Here is a 19,749-nt window from a genome sequence, read left to right as displayed (position 1 = left end):
AGCTCATTGTCAACAATCAACCAGCAGTTATCTACCCGGGCTGGACACCTCTCCAGCGCCAGTTCGTTCCTACACTACCTGTGGTAACTTGGCCCCGTACAGAAATCTCAGTTTAGTTGTACTCTCTCAGTATTATAGTTGTTTCTGCCACGTTTGTAACCTGTCTCTCCTTCGATTAGATCTCGTCTGTTCCTGCTGCCTGCCTGCCTGCCATTCCCACGCCGCAACCTGCTCTGTTGTCTGATATCCTCGTCATCCAGCCCTCAGGACTACTGGCTCTCCACCCTACTCAGCTCCTACCCCGGCCTGAAGCTACTCCACCCTGTACTGCTTCTCTCTACCATAACACGCTGAATAAACTACATCATAATTCACCCTCTTTGTCCGCGTGTCCGTCTCTGCACCTGAGTCCCCCACCCAAGCCTAATACCGAGAGCAACTTCTCCCAACCTTCCAAGAACAGTTTGGTGATGACCAATGCCTTTTCCAGCACCTTGCCATAAGGCAAAAGTGATAACTAAGTGGCTCGGGGAACAAAACATCGACATTTTGGGTCCATGGCCAGGAAACTCCCCAGACCTTAATCCCATTGAGAACTTGTGGTCGATCCTCAAGAGGCGGGTGGACAAACAAAAACCCACAAATTCGGACAAACTCCAAGCATTGATTATGCAAGAATGAGCTGTCATCAGTCAGGATGTGGCCCAGAAGTTAATTGACAGCATGCCAGGGCGGATTGCAGAGGTCTTGAAAAAGAAGGGTCAACACTGCAAATATTGACTCTTTGCATAAACTTAATGTAATTGTCAATAAAAGCCTTTGACACTTATGGAATGCTTGTAATTATACTTCAGTATACCATAGTAACATCTGACAAAAATATCTCATAACACTTAAGCAGCGAACTTTGTGAAGACCAATACTTGTGTCATTCTCAAAACTTTTGACCACGACTGTATACGTCCCAAATGGCACCCTATACCCTATATAGTGTACTACTTTTGAACGGGGCAAATATCAATTTTAGAGCCCTACTGAGGGTCTGTAGAGTTTCTGAGAAACCATAGATAGCTACAGTTTAGGCCAGGGTTCCCCCAACTGGCCCACGGGTGATTTTATTTGGACATAAAAGACTGTAAAAAAAAACACCAGCAAATCAGCTCCATGTGATTTTAATTTTGGAAATCTGCTCGAAAGTATTCCCACCCATAATAGAGAGATATATGTGATCGTATACAATGGTAAGCAAGGTTTGAAATGATTATGTTTTAGACAGATATGATATCTGTTTGGGCTTCTTGCTATCAATCTGCAGTCATGCTATCTGTTTCTTCACCATTAACTTCACCATGTCTGCATTTCCTCACCACCTTGCTCAGAAACCAATAACATGATGGGTCTAAGTTACAAGGCCAAACACAAACAGGCATGCAGACGGTACATGCCTGCTGTCTCGCCATATACTTCTGTAGCAATCAATACTATATTGTCAAGCTAGATTATAAAGAGAGAGAGAGAGAGAGAGAGAGATATAATGTGTGTGTGTGTGTGGGGGGGGTTATTGGCTCTTACATTCTTCCTGCTGAGCAGAAGAATGTAAGAAGTAAAGTGGTTATTGGCTAAGCACTGCATTAATGTGTTTGTTCAAAAGTCAAAAAAAGGTTCCTGAGTATTAGCTGGCTACCAACCGGTAACAGAAAGCATAGGCCAGTCCAACTCAGAAGACAACTTGGATACAGAACGAGGTTTTGACACCCAGTATTGACTCCCACGGTGGCTACTGCCTACAGTTATCCTGCAAGTTCAATAGGAACGCTCCTACAAGCAATATGCGTTCAACAATTTCCAAAAATACCAACAAATAGATAGCTGTTGAATAGACAGAATACTTTGCTGTTGCCAATTCGTTCAAATCCTACCTTTGTGGATATGTATGTCTCGAAATGTTTCTACTAGAAACAGGAAGTAAGTTTGTTATCAACTGTCATGTGACTAGGAGTGAAGCAGTCTCATTGGATTATGGTTTATCTAACTATTTTAGGTGACCTGTGTGCTGCCTAAATCTAGTGAAATCAAGGCTAAAATACTGTAGATTTCAACCCTCTATGGTGCAATCCTACAATCCAATGTGCAGCCTTAATCCCTGCCAATATTTATTTAACATGTTTAGATACCCCTTGTGTCAGGAACATAAGGTCAGGAAGCCCACGCTAGTGGATCATATTTATAAGGTAAGACAATATTCTTCCAAAAAATCTATAATTCTATTTCACTAGTTAAAATGACGAATTCACAGGGTGATATATTACAGATTGCACCTTTACAATTCATAGTTTAGTAAATGTAATTTACTCTGACATAGGCATACAGTAGAACACTGCAAACAGGGGTTACATCATGGCTCTCTGAGAAGGCCTACAATCACAATATTCACTTTTCAGTTTCTGACCAATGCTATTGTCCCTACCTTGAAGACAAAGTTCCCAGCCGTATCTTCTTGATGCTCTTGACTTGACCCTCTCTACCCCTCTAGCAGAATGGGGCATGACTGTTACACATCAATAGGAGGAATAGAATAGGAATGCCTTAGATGCGCTGTAGAACCAGATGATGTTATTTATCATTGTCTGTGATTGGATGAACTGAACTGGTCTACAGGCATTGACCAGTTATCTGTTAGATACTGTCGAAAAAGGAAACTGTGATGGCAGGTCAAGTCTGGTTCACACACTGGTCAGAGGATTGACCATAGAATTAGAATGACTTCTAAATTCTATTACTTCTAGAATTACTTCCCATTCTAATTATATGTGGTTGACTCTCAGAACAGACTCTTTGATCACACTGTGATATGAGTAATATTGAATATTCACACTTGTGCTGTTTTTGTCTATCAAATATGAATTATTAACACTGTAAATCCCTCAGCAAAGTGGTTAACTAGTATGCATGGTTGCAGATGAGTGTCCCTGAGTCTAAATACTCATGACAAAATGTAGAGCTTTAGGGTGAGATTTTTGTATTGATGCTTGCAAGCTGATTAGTATTTTGATGTTGAGCTGCACTCCACAGGAGAAGCACATGACTGACTGAAAAGATGAGTGGGGTGAAATCCCACAAACACATCAATTGCTTTTCATGGAAATATTTCAACCATGTGAAATTTGCAATTGAAGAAATGGTAATACGATATTTCCATTGGAATATATACCCTTATGAAAAGCTAGCTTAGATTTTGATTCATGGATGGTGAGGGTGTTTGTTTGTGACACAGCTTTTCATTTCTTACAGCCGTTTGTAATACAAATCTGTTAAGGGATTTTCCATTTATCCGTACATTTTTTCTGTATTTCTGCAACTTATTCCTAGGAGAGAACTATGTCTCTGTGCCTCCTCTCTCCCAGTTCTGGTCTCATATGGATACATACTGTCATCTGTTGTCTAAGTCATATATTGCAGAGCAATGGGATGAGAAGTTTGAAACTTTTAACTGATCATTTAATAGGCCTGTCCTACCGACTACCCAGTAAAACCCTACATTTTCCTGCCCACTTAGATATTGAGTAGAATCAGATATGTTCTTTAGTCCATAAAGTCAAACTTCTGTGTAGGTTGTTGGACCATCTTCAACGACTTTTCCTATAAGGATCCAAGTGCAACACATTTCCACCAATGTTAGATGTATATATTACAAGGTGTGTGTGTGTGTGTGTGTACAAATGCCTGCATGTGTGTGGTGTGTCATAAATCACTCTGTATGCCATGCATACATGAACTAGGCCCTGACAGGTTTGTCGCTCCGTATATTGTCTGCCTTAGGACTCACACCATTAGCTGTGTTCATGAGCATTCAGGACACATCCTATTGGCTGTCTGGCCCCTGCAGTCCAATCAGCATAACACACGGCTCGGCAGCCAGTATCAAAGCATTAACGTCTGTTCTGTTCTTCCTATCCAAGGCCTCTTCAAAGACACAATCACTGACAGACCTCTTTCTAACATGGGCTTTCTCTCTGGCCCCAGCATGTACAGTACAATGAGACTATAGCAATTACTGCTAGGTTCATGTCCACTCCCATTACAAAAAGACGCACCATTGGTTATGAAAGGTATTCCAATTCAAGTTGATGTAAGGCACCTACAGTACAACTCCAACACTGTGTGATATTGTCAGATGTAAGCGTAGCTGTATGTGAGCCCAGGTTTGAGCTCCTCGGATTCTGTGATCATCTCTGTTCTTCATGCATCCACACACACCTTTGGCGGCAGCCCCGTCAAACACACTCATGAATTAATAGTACACTCACTCTCAGAGAGAGAGAGAGAGAGAGAGAGAGAGAGAGAGAGAGAGAGAGAGAGAGAGAGAGAGAGAGAGAGAGAGAGAGAGAGAGAGAGAGAGAGAGAGAGAGAGAGAGAGTCTCTTCTGAATGTGTGTCCATTGTACATTGTTCACAGAATGTGCATCCCATAGAGATGAAACAAGTTCTATCTATGGTGTATCCATTGTACTATAATTCACAGAATCACGGGCTGATGGTGACAAGACAGCACCACAGGGAATCGAGCTCCAGCCCAGAAAACGTTTCTGTAATTAGACTGATTATACACTAGCTGTCTGACAACACAGAAAATCAGGAGAGTGATGAACCTGAACAGTCACTACAACATCACTTTGATGCTGCACTCACTAACTGGAAGTCGCTCTGGAAAAGAGTGTCTGCTAAATGACTAAAATGTCAAATGTAATGCTGTGCTAATTAGTGATTGAAGCATTTCTATTGGTTCAACAGTAATATTGATGATATTAGAATTTTTTTTGGTAATTACAAAATGCACATTGTGCACTGTAGTTTGATACAAGGTATATTATTTTGATATTCAACATGGTATGGCTATGTCACCAGCAGGGAGCAGCATTGCACAGCAGATCTTCCAGTTCAAGACCTCTTACAATGAGAGCTGTGTAAAAACAATTTCAGCACAGTATGCAGTGATTTATTAGTGTTTGCCATTGAGTCAGCTTATGTCTTCCTCTTTTAATGGAGCTCTGTCAGCTTCACCAGCATCTTTCAAAGACAAACACCCCTTCTACATCTTCATCGCTTGCTGTTTGGGGTTTTAGGCTGGGTTTTTGTATAGCACTTTGTGACATCTGCTGATGTAAAAAGGGCTTTATAAATAAATGTGATTGATTGACTGATACTCAAAGACAAACTCTTCATAACGTGGCTTGGCTTGTAGACATTCCCCTCCCCACCAAGATCCCCCCAATATGCAGCTCCATTTCTTTGGGTCTGGGACACATTCACTCATCACCCTGTGAGGTCCAGGGCCTCCCCCTATCAGCCTGGGCCAGGTTTCGTTTGATATGTGATATGTGAATGGTTCATGACTGGTTCTCAGTGACAACAGATGACCTGTAAGAGTGTCCATAGCCCCTGAGGGCCTCTCCTCCTCCTGGCTCTGGGGGTCCTGCCTGCCCACCCAGGGTGATAACAGACTCAGGGTATGGTTAGGGTCGTGCGTCTCTCTCTTGTTCTCGTTTTCTCTGTCTTTCTCTCTCTGTCTTTCTCTGTCTCTTTCTCTGTTGTCTCTCTCTCTCTCTCTCTCTCTCTCTCTCTCTCTCTCTCTCTCTCTCTCTCTCTCTCTCTCTGTTGTCTCTCTTTCTTTCTGTTGTCTCTCTTTCTTTCTGTTGTCTCTCTTTCTCTCTCTCTAACCCCATCGAGACTGTATCATACTGGTCATTGACAGCACACCTGGATAGGGACAGCTCAGGCATCCCTCACTCATGGTGGTGACAGACCGAGAGGTGAGGTAGAGTGTTTGTGGTCATCTCTTACGGTACACCTCCATGACTCAGAAACATTTGCAGGAATCCTCATTGTTGGCATCCTCACACGTTGCCATATTGAAAACATAAGATCTTGTCATTCATGCGCTCTCTTTGATCACAAATAGAGAAAGCAGGAACAATATGCAGAGATCTCTTTCAAATTGTCCCTTGTGTCAGGAGAGGAAAAATGAAATAACTAATAGGGTGGAGTAATTTCAACAAAATAAATTAAATGATTTATATCTGATTTTATTTCTACAACGATCCTTAGTTCATGTTGTCTGCAATTCCACTGACTATACTGTTCCACTGACAGTCATTGGACCTACTTCTGTGGCATACTGGGGCATTCATACTGGAACTATCAAAATAAATTGGGTATCCGATGCTCTTACGTTTGTCTGCCTTTGGGTGACCCTGAAGCAATAACAAGACTATAATGTTTTTGAGGGTTTATCATACATTTTCCTAAATGGATAGCAACTGAAAACAATTGTCTTCCTGTTTACATGTACATGACTATCAGAATAAAAGTCAGGGACAAACTGTTCAAGTGGTTTCACAGTGCAGTCAAAAGGGTCTATTTCACTTGAAGTTCAAGCCAGCGAAAAGCTTTTGACTTGATGCATTCATTTGTCTGCAGCCCTCTGGTCATGCCGCAAACACAACAGATGGTTAGTGTGTTTGATTTTGTTCACAGTTATGCCGTATTTGAACTGGAATCAGACACTCTCTATAAAGTCTAATTGGAATTATGAGTACTCACATCCCTATAAAGACCAAAAGCATTTGAATGAAGTATCACAAAAACAAGAAGACCAAAAGTATGATTGGGTGCGGGCAGATATAAAATGCCAGATATGTGGGCAGGAAACAACTATCGAGGTTTCATTTGAGGCCATTCATTTTGGAGAGTTGTTTTTTGTGCTGTTCAGTCAAATATCTGAGGGCTGTTCTGTGGTTTTCACAGTGGGGTGGCTAAACCTCATCGCTCACAAGCAGGGTTTAGGTCGAAGGCGTGAAAGACACACAAGGCCTTAAGCTGTTTGTCAGAGCTGTGTGATTGACTTTCAACAGAATTAGCACTGAAGCACAGACCAGGCTTGTGCATGAGGATCCCAGCAGTACTGCACACACACACAATGCATGTACAACTGTTAAATATTGAACATTGTAACAGTTTGGTGGTTTAACATTAAGTACCTCAACAACAAGGTAAACAAAATACTCCCTTGATTGGCAGCGGTTAAAGCGTTGGACCAGTAACCAAAAGGTTTCTAGTTTGAGTCCCCGAGCTGACAAGGTGAAATAAATCTGCCGATCTGCCCTTGAGCAAGGCACTTAGCCCCAGGGTCGGGGTCAATAATGGCTGATCCCTGGCCATGACCCCACTCTCTGAGGGTGTCTCAGGGGGAGTTGGGATATGCAAAAAAAACACATTTCCAGTTCAAACCTCACACTCATACAGGTTACCCACTTGCACATGCAGTGAAACAGGACAAATATTAGCACCCCCTATTTGACCTTTGGTACACACAGCCTGAACTAACCACTGAACGTGAGGACTGATTACCCAGTCTTACTTCCATTTGAAAACAAGTAATTTGATTTCCATCTCCAATACCGCAACAGCCTGCACACTGTAATAAAAAAAACATCCACAAATCGAGTTGTTTCAACTAATTAATATTACGTAACTGGTTCCACAGCCTTTTTTTTGTTTACTCTACATTTCGGTCCAAGTGTTACCTGAACTAAAAAAAAGTTGGCCCAAACTTACAGTGCATTCAGAAAGTATTCACAACCCTTGTGTAAGGTTCTGTATTTATTTTCTTAGTTCACCTTGTGTTCTTGTATGTAGCCCTGTTTCTTTGTGCTCTTGAACGTAGCTCTGTCTTTCATTTTTGTTCATTGATTTCACCTGTGTTAGTTACTCACCTGGTCTCATCAGCTCCTTATTTAGTTCAGTTCATTCTGTTTGTGCCTTGTGAGGTATTGTTCGTTTTGACTCTACTAAGCCTTTTCCTAGCTCGTTTGTGAGAACCAGTTATAGCCAGTTCTAGTTTTGTTTCACCTGCCTGTTTGCCTACCTGTGTATGACCATTGCCTGCCTGTGACCACGATTCCTGCCTTCTGCGAAGGCAAAATAAACACCTGCCGTGGTCTGCACGTGAATCTACACCTTTTTTCCTTGAGTATTTATTACACCTTGACTTTTTCCACATTTTGTTGTGTTACAAAGTGGGATTAAAATGGATTTAATTGTCTTTTTTTGTCAACAATCTACATAAAATACACTGTAATGTCAAAGTGGAAGAAAAATTATATATTTTGTATTTATTATTGGAAAATGAAATTATAATATTTTGATTAGATAAAGATTCAACCCCCTGAGTCAATACATGTTAGAATCAACTTTGGCAGTGAGTCTAACGCTGTGAGTCTTTCTGGGTAAGTCTCTAAGAGCTTTGCAAACCTGGATAGTCCAATATTTGCCCATTATTATTTTTCAAATTCTTCAAGCTCTGTCAAGTTGGTTGGTGATAATTGCTAGACAGCCATTTTCAAGTCTTGCTATAGATTTTCATGGTGATATAAGTCAAAACTGTAACTAGGCCACTCAAAAACATTCAACGTCATCTCCAGGTTATAGATGGCCTTGCGTTTTAGGTTATTGTCCTGCTGAAAGGTGGATTTGTCTCCCAGTGTCTGTTGGAAAGCAGACTGAACCAGGTTTTCCTCTAGGATTTTTGCCTGTTTTTAGCTCTATATCATTTATTTTGTATCCTAAAAAAACTCCCTATTCCTTTCCGATGACAAGCATTCCCATAACATGATGCAGCCACCACCATGCTTGAAAATATGAAGACTGTTAGTCAGTGATGTGTTGTGTTGGATTTTCCCAAAACATAATGCTTTGTATTGAGGACAAAAAGTTAATTTATTTGCCATATTCTTTGCAGCATTAATTTAGTGCCTTATTGCAATCTGCATGCATGTTTTGGAGTATTTTTATTCTGTGCAGGCTTCCTTCTTTTCACTCTGTCATTTAGGTTAGTATTGAGGAGTAACTAAAATGTTGTTGATTCATCCTCAGTTGTCTCCTATCACAGCCATTTAACTCTGAAACTGGTTTAAAATCACCATTGGCCTCATGGTGAAATCCCTGAATGGTTTCCTTCCTCTCCAGCAACTGAGTTAGATCAGTGACACAAAATCTAAATGTAATACATTTTAAATCAGGCTGTAACACAACAAAATGTGGAAATAGCCAAGGGGTGTGAATACTTTCTGAAAGCACTGTGGCACCAACTTGAGAAAACTTCGGCAAAATATTTTTACAATTTAAAATTATATTTGCTAAATTTGTCCATTCAACTAGAAATTATTATTTGAGCATCTTAACTACAGAAAGTTGTGCAACTGGTTCCACACACAGCACTTTTAACATTACTATATTGTGCATGTTCATTTATACAGTAATTATTATTTAACATGTTCTCTCAACTGGGATTTGAACTCATAACCTCTTGGTTCATGGCATTCCAATCTTCCTGCTACTCCACCATGTGTATGTAAATTCCAGTTAATCTGACTCTTCTCTCATCATTGTTGTCATATAGTTTTCTGGTGGGGCATATTAGTCTGTTTTAATGTTACTCCTTAATCACTATGATGAATAGAATATTTTTCTTGAGTGTACTTTTAACAGAGCTGATATTTACTTTGAAGTGCAAAGTGTAGCAGTACAGGTGAAATCTGTTATTGACACAGACATGGTGGCATAGCAGGAAGCTTGGAATGCTGAGAACCAAGAGGTTGCGAGTTCAAATCCCAGGTGAGGACATGTTGAATATAAATTACTGTAAATGAACATACACCATGTAATCATTTGTGTCAAATATGTAAGTTGAAAACATTGTATGTTAATAGCACTGTGTAACTAGTGTCACAGCCTTTTTTTAGGTAAGATGCCCAAATAATAGTTACTAGTTTAATGAAGTAATTTAGCAGACGCTCTTATCCAGAGCGACTTACAGTAGTGAGTACATACATTTTCATACTGGTCCCCCGTGGTAATCAAACCCACAACCCTCACGTTGCAAGTGCCATGTGCTACCAACTGAGCTACACAGGACTAGAAGACAATTTGAGCAAACACATCATTTTAAATTGACTTAATTTTTGCCTATAGTTTTCTCATGTTGTAGCTAAGTGTGGGCCATTTAAAAATGTTACGTTCAGGTAACACTTTGACTGAAAAGTTGAGTAAACAAAAAAAAAGGCTGTGGAACCAGTTACTTAATCATATTTTGTTGAAACAACTAGAGTCCAACTACCTCAATCTCACACAAATGGAGGACTTTACTAAGACAGCAGGCAGACACATTTATGTTCTTCCTCTCAAACTGGAACAATCTATTTGACACAGCTAGTCACACTGTGGAATCCTGAAACAGTGTTCCCCTGTTATAGTATATTCTCAAAATGCACCACCTTTGTCTCAAAGACCCTGTGGGCTGGCCACTTTCCTAGATTAACCAATAGAAATGTTTACTAGACCACTGCATAATGAACTAAAACTAACAGCAGCGCTCTACTGTAAGTAGGTTAATAATTAATTATAACTGTGACTAACTATGACTTTGTCCTTTACTGAGCTGGCCAGGCTTCAGATCCCTGACAGCACATCATGTAGAAATCGATGAACACACACGCCTGCAGTGCTGACTTATAGCCAGCGGTGCTTGTCTATCAATAACTCATAATTAACTGTCATTAGGATCATCTAACAACAGTGATATCATTACTGTAAAATAAAGCTTTTGAGCAATGACAAAGTGAACAATTACAATTAATTATAATAAACAAAAAATTAACAAAAATAGAAGTCTGTCAATTCTAGCTAACATGTAACTTCCCAGTATTTCTCAGCATGTATGTACTGTAGTGGCTGTAGGTTACATAGTAGTGGTTGTAATGTAAAACATAAATCTAGAGGAAAGTAGCCTAGTGTTGAATGGGGTAACTGGCAGTGGATCACAAGCCTTGTACAAATCTGATGTGTATAACCACATCATTAGTATTACAGGAAGGAGACGGGAGAGAAACAAGGCACCCAGCTCTAATCATTCATCTCTACTGAGGACAGCTCTGACTCTATTCCTCTACGCTTGAAAGGAACTCCATTTGTTTTCTTATCGATGTGAACGCTGAACGTGAACAAAGACCATAGAGGCCAGGGCAGAGACTCAAGTTTGTCTTTATATTGTCAATATCGTAAAAGGTCCTGATTTGTTTGTATGAACTAATGAATGATTCTCTGAAGATGCCATCAGATGGGAGGCAGAGTTCAGTGATTATTACACATGTAAAGTGTCTCTACCATTTGTTCAATACCTACCATATTATAAGCACCTAAACATTGATAGGCATAATGGAAATGCAGAGGAGAGGCCAGATTTCATGCAATACTATGTGATATTAAAGTGTATCAATATCTGTGGGTCAGGCTGCAAGCTCTTCGGAGACCTACTGTTCTGAGGCTCCATCCCAAATGGCATCCTCTTCCCTAAATAGTGCACTAAATAGGGAATAGGGTGTCATTTGGGAGGCAGCCTGAGGTGTCATTTGGGAGGCAGCCTGAGTCTATCAGCGTTAGAAGCAGCTCTTCCAATGGGAATATCCTCTGCTAGGCCTCTTCCTTACTGTTGGAAGTGTAGATATAGAAGTATAGATCCCTGAAGAACACATGCAGGACATCTGCCATGAAGCACAAATCAGAATTATGAAACCGCCAAATTCTCTTTTCAAAGAGGCTGCGGATGTTCTAAGGGGAATTGTCGCACGCAATCGTGTATGTGTGTGAGGGGGTGAGGGTTAGAGTGTGTGTGCATGTGTACGTGTGTGCGTGCGTGAGTAAGTGGGTGAGAGCCGATATGCGTGCAAGTGTGTCTGAACTTTGATATCATGTCTACACTCAAGCTGATGTTTTCTCAGTCCATCTGCTGTAACACTTTTAATAGTTCACTGATGAGGAAGGTGGAAAATACAGTATAGAATGTCATGCTCTTTGATTCATATCCTCCTTGGTTAGGGTACAGTATCCGTGTCCGTGTTGATGGAAACCCTAAGTCAGGTCACACTTTCATTTTCGAGTATTAATTTTCCACATCAAATATCCTGTCATCTCCTCAGAAATGCAGTCACAGGCTCACAGCCACAGAATTATTCTAATTTATATGCTCTACTTTCTAATTCTACAGTCACAGTGAGTATGCTTTACACATACTGTGCTGACACTTACTCAAAGACATGTTAATCTCCATAAACGTGACAATTGGAGCTCAGATACCCCTTATGTGCAACAGACCGGATCAATCAATACTATATTTAATGAGTTGGTCAGTTAGAACATTGATGTGCAGCGTTGTTGGCCTGCTGCTAAGTGAATAGGAATGTGGATCAATGCGGCCAAGGTTGTATGGTTGGACCCCAGCACAGTAGACTTCTGTAGTGGTGACCTAGCTCTCACTATCACCGTCACAAGGACATTCATGACTGGCTTAGTACACATAGCAGACCAAAGAGAATGAGGAAATGTGGTTTAAGCTAGTCTCGCGATGCCATCCTTCCTAATCTCATTTGTGATGAAGCCTGGGACTCAAGGCTAGATTTAATCGTGCAGAGTATCTACATACTTCTACATACATATTTTATTATTTAACCATCCCTATGGTGTGGTATTGTATCTACTGTTCCAATTTACTTTTCTCTATTTTGGCATGCATATACTTTTCTTACACACGTGTTAAACCCTGCTTTTGGCATAACAGCTTTGGAAGAACGTCCATTTGTAATGTATTACCTTGAATCCTCATCGCTTCTAACTGCTGCTGCCAGCGCCTCTGGTTTAGATTAAGTGTCAATGCGTGCTTTATCAGCCTATCAGAGCTGCCATCACCCCCCCTCTCTCCCTCTTTCTCACCCTCTCTGTCTCTTTCTCTCTCTCACTTTCCATCTTTCTCTCTCACTTTCCATCTCTCTCTCTCTCTCTCTCTCAATCTCTCTTTATCATCTATCTCTCTCTCTCTCTCTCTCTCCCTCTCTATCCCTCTCTCCATCTCTCTCTCTTTCTCTGTCTTTCTTTCTGAAGTAATTAATCACTCTCGTTCTCTCTCTTTTGGCTGATCGCAGTGCTCATTGTTCGAAAAGAAGAAAATCCTGTCAGGATTGAAGATAGAGCGCAGGTGAGTTGAATGAGTTGATCACCTTCAACACAGCGTTTCAAAACAAGGGGAGACAGAAAATGCCTCGAGGTGAAGTCTGCTGTTTCATTGTCTTGTAGGTCCAGTGAAGAATGAAGGTGAAGTATTTTACTCCCAGCCCACTTAATCAACCCAGCCAGGGTTTACAGACAGCACAGCATCTCCAACACCCACCACTGTTATACAGGGTGTTGCCATTGCCCTGTAGTTCCTAACCACATACATATTCCTGTCACGCCCTGACTCTGGGGACTCTTATTTGTTGAGTCAGGGTGTGACTTTCTATGTTGTGATGTTCTATGTTGTATTTTCTAGGTTTAGATCTAGTACGTCTAGATCTATGTTGGCCGGTGTGGTTCCCAATCAGAGGCAGCTGTCGCTCGTTGTCTCTGATTGGGGACCATACTTAGGCAGCCTATTGGCACTAGTGGGTTGTGGGATCTTGTTCCGTGTTAGGTATGTTGTTTGTGTACCTTGGACTTCACATTTCGTTTCTTGTTTTGTCGTTGTGTTTATAAGTCAAATAAACATGTATGCATATCACGCTGCACCTTGGTCTGACCCGTTCATGAACGAACGTGACAGAAGATCCCACCAAACGAGGACCAAGCAGCGTGCCCAGGAAGAGCGAATAGCCATGTCACAGGTGGGCAAATGGTGGTCATGGGAGGAGATATTTGCGGGGAAAGGGCCATGGGCGAAGGTAGATGCCCAGGCAGGAGAGGAGCAATGGCAACACAGAGGACGCCGGTCGAGGAGGAAGCCCGAGAGACAGCCCCAAGAACTCCCCGTACTCACGCGAGGAGGCGTGTGACTGGGCAGGCTCCGTGTTATGCAGAGCTACGTACTGTGTCGCCAGTGTGCCGGCACAGTCCTGTACGTCCTGTGCTAGCACCACGCACGTGCCGTGCGAAGATGGGCATCCAGCCAGGACGGGGTGTGCCGGCTCAACGCTCCTGGTCTCCAGTACGCCTCCTCGGTCCCGCATATCCTGCGCCGGTTCTACGAGCTGTATCGCCAGTACGCGTGCACAGCCCAGTGCGTCCTGTGCCAGCGCCCCGCACGTGTAGTGCGAAAGTGGGTAGCCAGCCAGGACGGGTTGTGCCAGCTCTCCGCTCCAGACCTCCAGTCCACCTTCGCAGTCCGGCCCGTTCCTGCTCCTCGCACCAAGGCAGTGGTGCGCGTCGCCAGCCCGGCCCGGCCTGTTCCTGCCCCTCGCACCAAGCCAGTGGTGCGCGTCGCCAGCCCGGCCCGGCCTGTTTCTGCTCCTCGCAACAAGCCAGTGGTGCATGTTCCTAGTCCGGTTCGGCCCGTGCCTGCTCCTCGCACCAGACCAGTGGTGAGTGTGTCCAGTCCGGCACGACCCGTGCCCGTTCCACCAGTGCCTGATCCAGCTCCGGTAAACTGCTCCAGTCCGGAGCCAGAGCAGTCCGCTCCACCGGTGCCTGATCCAGCTCCGGTCAGCTGCTCCACTCCGGAGCCAGAGCAGTCCACTCCACCGGGGTCCAGTCCAGCTCGGTCAGCGGCTCCACTCCGGAGCCAGAGCAGTCCGCTCCACCGGTGCCTGGTCCGGCACCAGTCAGCAGCTCCAGTCCGGAGCCTGAGCAGTCCGCTCCACCGGTGCCCGGTCCAGCTCCGGTCAGCGGCTCCAGTCCAGACCCAGACGTCAGCCCCTCTCCAGGTTCGGGGTCTCCCACACCAGGGTCCAGACAGGGCTTGGAGTATAATGGGAGGAAGGAGAGGGGAAGCAGCGCGCCGAGGTCCAGACCAGACCAGGGGCGCAACAGGGAGGCGGAGAATAGGTGGTGGTCACGTCCGGAGCCGGATCCGCCTCCGAGGCGGAATGCCCACCCGGCCCCTACCCTGTTAAGTAAAGGTTGTGCGGTCGGAGTCCGCACCTTTGGGGGGGGGGGGTACTGTCACGCCCTGACTCTGGGGACTCTTATTTGTTGAGTCAGGGTGTGACTTTCTATGTTGTGATGTTCTATGTTGTATTTTCTAGGTTTAGATCTAGTACGTCTAGATCTATGTTGGCAGTGTGGTTCCCAATCAGAGGCAGCTGTCGCTCGTTGTCTCTGATTGGGGACCATACTTAGGCAGCCTATTGGCACTAGTGGGTTGTGGGATCTTGTTCCGTGTTAGGTATGTTGTTTGTGTACCTTGGACTTCACATTTCATTTCTTGTTTTGTCGTTGTGTTTATAAGTCAAATAAACATGTATGCATATCAAGCTGCGCCTTGGTCTGACCCGTTCATGAACGAACGTGACAATTCCATAATAAAACGGTACATAAACTTCTTCAAGCTACTATTCATTCTACAGGTAAAAAATGCAGTTACCATGGTGAGCTTGTAAAAATGTGATCATAGAAAATCGTTTAAACCGTATACGTTATGTATGAGTGGTGCACACCAGTACTATAACAAAGTGCTGCTCCTGCATGTACAATAAATCATTGTTGCCCTATTGCTGAGTTTAAAAACAATGAGCTATAAACCATCCCATAAATTACACACAATGCATTTCTCATCCATAAGCACCTCCCTGAGATAACCCAGAGTATCATCTCTGCTTTTATTAGAGGGAGATGCTCAGTCAGTCTGGACCCTGGACTGTCCCCCTTACTGACAGGCTGTGTCTCTGGATTAGAATTTCCAGCATCTCAATATTGTGCATGCATCACAACAGATCATGCGTGTCCCCTAAGAGAGAGGGAGAGAGCAAGAAAGAGGAAAGAGCGAGAGAGAAGGGGGGTTGGAGAGAGAGGGGGGAGAGAAACAGAAAGAGAAAGGGAGAGACGGAGAGAGAGAAAGGGAGAGACGGAGAGAAAGGTCCCCCTTTACAATCCAGAGCACATCATATTAGATTACATTGGAAATTACACTTCCATTTCAAGGACTTTTTACACATTAGAATAAACAGGAGCGTTCCTAATTCAATCTGCTAGTAATGCTTGTCCTTGTACATTGTGCCCGCTCACTACTCAACAAGCAAGGCACTCACTCACTCACAATCCACTCGGATAGCATTCTTGCTGTCTACATGTGTTTTGCCATCAATATTGCACACTATATGATGTGTAGTTACAAGAAAGGTTCTAGTGTATAGTGTATTGGATAAGAAAAAAACCAATAGAAATACTACAGTAAGTATACTGTATGCATGTTGTCAACTGTATCGTGCCACAATAAATTCCTTTGTAAAGCCTTATGTTAGGCTATGTTATGTTATGTTACCCCATAATGTAATGTTATCACAACCAGCCAACAGATCCAATGGTAGAGGACCATGCTGATGTCCTGAACAAGGGAGGAGAGAGGCAGCCTCCATCCTCCTCTCACACTACAGGCCTAGCGAGTCCCTAACAGATGTTGCATTCTCTCAAAAGAGCCATTTTTAATAATGAAAGGAATGAATGCCTCTCTCTGTGACAAACATAACGGGAACATAAAGCATTCCTCTCCGGGCACCATGCTGCTCTCAGCCAATCCTAACCCCACAGCTCAGTGAGGTGTCAGATCATTCTGACTCATTTCAACATACATTTCACATGGGCCATTTAAAAAACATGCAATAGCTGCTTTGAAGTTGACTCTGAGGAGTTGGTTTGAAAAAAATCCTCTAAACCACACAAGATTTTGTGTTTGGGAAAACAGCCTCCGTTAACACGTTAATATACAGGTAACTGCCCAAATAAAGGAAACACCAACATAAAGTGTCTTAATAGAGCGTTGGGCCACCACAAGCCAGAACAGCTTCACTGCACCTTGGCATATATTCTACAAGTGTCTGGAACTCTATGAGGGATGCGACACCATTCTTCCACGCAAAATTCCATAATTTGGTGTTTTGTTGATGGGTTGGAAAACGCTGTCTAAGGTGCCACTCCAGAATCACCCATAAGTGTTCAATTGGGTTGAGATCTGGTGACTGAGACAGCCATGGTATATGGTTTACATCGTTTTCATGTTCATCAAACCATTTAGTTACCACTCGTGCCCTGTGGATGGGGGCATTGCCATCCTATGGGGGCATAGCCATGGTACCCACAATAATTGCCAAAATAATGGCCTGCCCATCATTTTTATACATGACCCTAAGCATGATGGCATGTTAATTGCTTAGTTAACTCAGGAACTACACCTGTGTGGAAGCACCTGCTTTCTATATGATTTGTATCCCTCATTTACTCACGTGTTTCCATTATTTTGGCAGTTACCAGTATAACATGAATATATACAGTAACATAAGCTTGAAATATCGACATTGGATATTTCCTCAGTCACGAAAATGACTTTGTAGAATGATAAAGAATGATTCTGAAGTTAGTTGCTAGGTGCTAGAAGAGTTAAAGAAATATGTGAAAAATATTTTAATATTTTAACCATGCTGTCTAAACTTTCATATACATCCCATATGTTTTCCTTCCTTCCTTCCTTCCTTCCTTCCTTCCTTCCTTCCTTCCTTCCTTCCTTCCTTCCTTCCTTCCTTCCTTCCTTCCTTCCTCCTCTCTTTCTCCATCTCTCCATCTATGTTTCTGCCTCATCTCTCTTGCTCTCCCTCTGCCATTACATGCCATAGACAGCTAATTATATCAGCAGTTCATGCTGCAAGAGCTCTGATAGGTTGGAGGACATCTTCCAGAAGTTGTCATGATTACTGTGCAAGTCTATGGAAGGGGGTGAGAACCACAAGCCTCCTAGGTTTTGTATTGAAGTTAATGTACCCAGAGGAGGATGGAAACTAGCTGTCCTCCAGCTACACCATGGCGCTACCCTATAGAGTGCTGTTGGGGGTACTGTAGACCTTCATTGCAAAACAGTGTGTTTTAATCAATTATTTGGTGACATTAATATATTTAGTATAGTGTTATCTAAAAATGAGAACTTTTTTTAATGTTTCACTATGTTTGTATTTCTGAAATTCACTGAGGAGGATGGTCCTCCCCTTCCTCCTCTGAGGAGCCTCCACTGACAGCAATGATATTCACTAAGTTGATGGTTTATATTTAGGATAATATTTACAGCGTAGTCATTATATATATATATATATATATATTTTTTTTATCATCTCATTTGATTATTTTATATATTTTACATGTGCTGAGGCCACACAGAGGGTCGGAGATAATTACAGACACCTGTGATAATCTGAAGTACCCAAAAGGGCTACTAGATGTCTTGTGATAAATTACATAAAATCCTTGAAAGTTACCAAAATTCTGGTACTTTGCTGGTAAACATTGAAAGTTTTCCAGTAATAAACCCTCTCTTTGCAAGCCTACTAACCCCACAGCTCAATGTGGTGTCAGATCATTCTGACTCACTGAAACATACATTTCACATGGGTCGTTTAAAAAAAACATACAAGACCCGCTTTTAAGTCGACTCTTAGGAGTTGGTTTGCATAAATTCTTCTAAACCACACAAGATTTTATGTGTTTTGGAAAACAGCCTCCCTTAACACATTACTCAACAGAGCCGTTGGGCTTTAAGCTTGACATATAATGATGGACTATTTCCTCAGTTAGGAGGAGATCCTTGTAGAATGATAATGAAAGATTTGTTCATATTCTGATTATGAAAATTCCAAATGAGGTTACACATTCATTTCATGGTAGTAAAAACATTGGACAAAGGTGGAGGTATCATTTATTTTGTATTTATTACAATGGTTTAGCAGGGACAATGCACAACAAAAACATAAGTCTCAGAGCACTGAGAAATTATGTGTTTCAACCAGATTTAGCTAATAGCTACTTTCCATCTGTAGTTCCTTCATCATCAGGTGAGGGAAGGTCATAACGCTGAAAATATGTATTTTGAAGTTAGTTAGTAGCTAGGATATTGAAGTGTGTTGCTAGGTGCTAAAAGAGTCAAAGAAATATGTGAAATATATTTTTATATTTTAACCATGCCTTCTAAACTCTTTTGATATATATCCCATATGTTCTCTTTTTCCTCCATCCTCCTCGCTCTCTCCCTCTGTCTACCTCCTTTCTCTCTCTCTCTCTCTCCCTCCCTAGGGAAGGTCATAAACATGAGGGACCATACTCTTGAACCAAGATGGAGCTGGATAGAGGTGGTTATGTTCGCAGCAAGGCCTTTCAGGACTCCCAGTACAGTGTATACTAGAGCATTCAGCCGTTTACTGTTCATACAAGTGTTTTACACCGTTACCTGTCATAAGCTAGGTTTCCATCCAATTTGGCAAAAGATTTTCATGTGAATATTCTCAAATCTGCATTTTAAAAAATATGCGCATTTTCCCACAAGTTATTTCCATCAAACTGACTTGTTGCAGATAATAATTAGTGCGTGATGACGTAGTGCACACACACTTAAGTTTTCATGTACAGAATAGAAATCTAATGTTCAATGTGTTTCCATCGCATTTCAACTCTACCGATAGTTCTGTCACAAAATCTGTTGCATTAAATAGTAAATGTGCCTATCCTCTGGTCTTGGCATGTGAGTTCTAGCCAACAGCTCGCAGATACAGTAATTATGGATAAGAGCGAGAATGTTTTTATTTGTCAAAACAGCTGTCAAGCATCGATCATCATGTCACCAGAATATGACCCTCACCATTTATTGGAAAGGAGCATCAAGCTCATACCATGCACTTTCACCACCCTGTGAAGTTCA

At 42.3% G+C, this 19,749-nt stretch overlaps 1 long non-coding RNA gene across 1 annotated transcript; it reads left to right on the top strand.

Moving 5' to 3' along the window:
- Window positions 1-2,063: 2,063 nt before the first annotated feature.
- Window positions 2,064-19,343, top strand: LOC121586953. The gene is made up of 3 exons (XR_006003986.2): window positions 2,064-2,231; window positions 13,031-13,083; window positions 19,128-19,343. It is a non-coding gene; the product is annotated as an uncharacterized LOC121586953 (long non-coding RNA).
- Window positions 19,344-19,749: the final 406 nt, after the last annotated feature.

Source organism: Coregonus clupeaformis, chromosome 6 (genome assembly GCF_020615455.1).
Source record: "Coregonus clupeaformis isolate EN_2021a chromosome 6, ASM2061545v1, whole genome shotgun sequence".
Classification (NCBI taxonomy): domain Eukaryota; kingdom Metazoa; phylum Chordata; class Actinopteri; order Salmoniformes; family Salmonidae; genus Coregonus; species Coregonus clupeaformis.
This window is presented reverse-complemented; position numbering and strand designations above follow the sequence as displayed.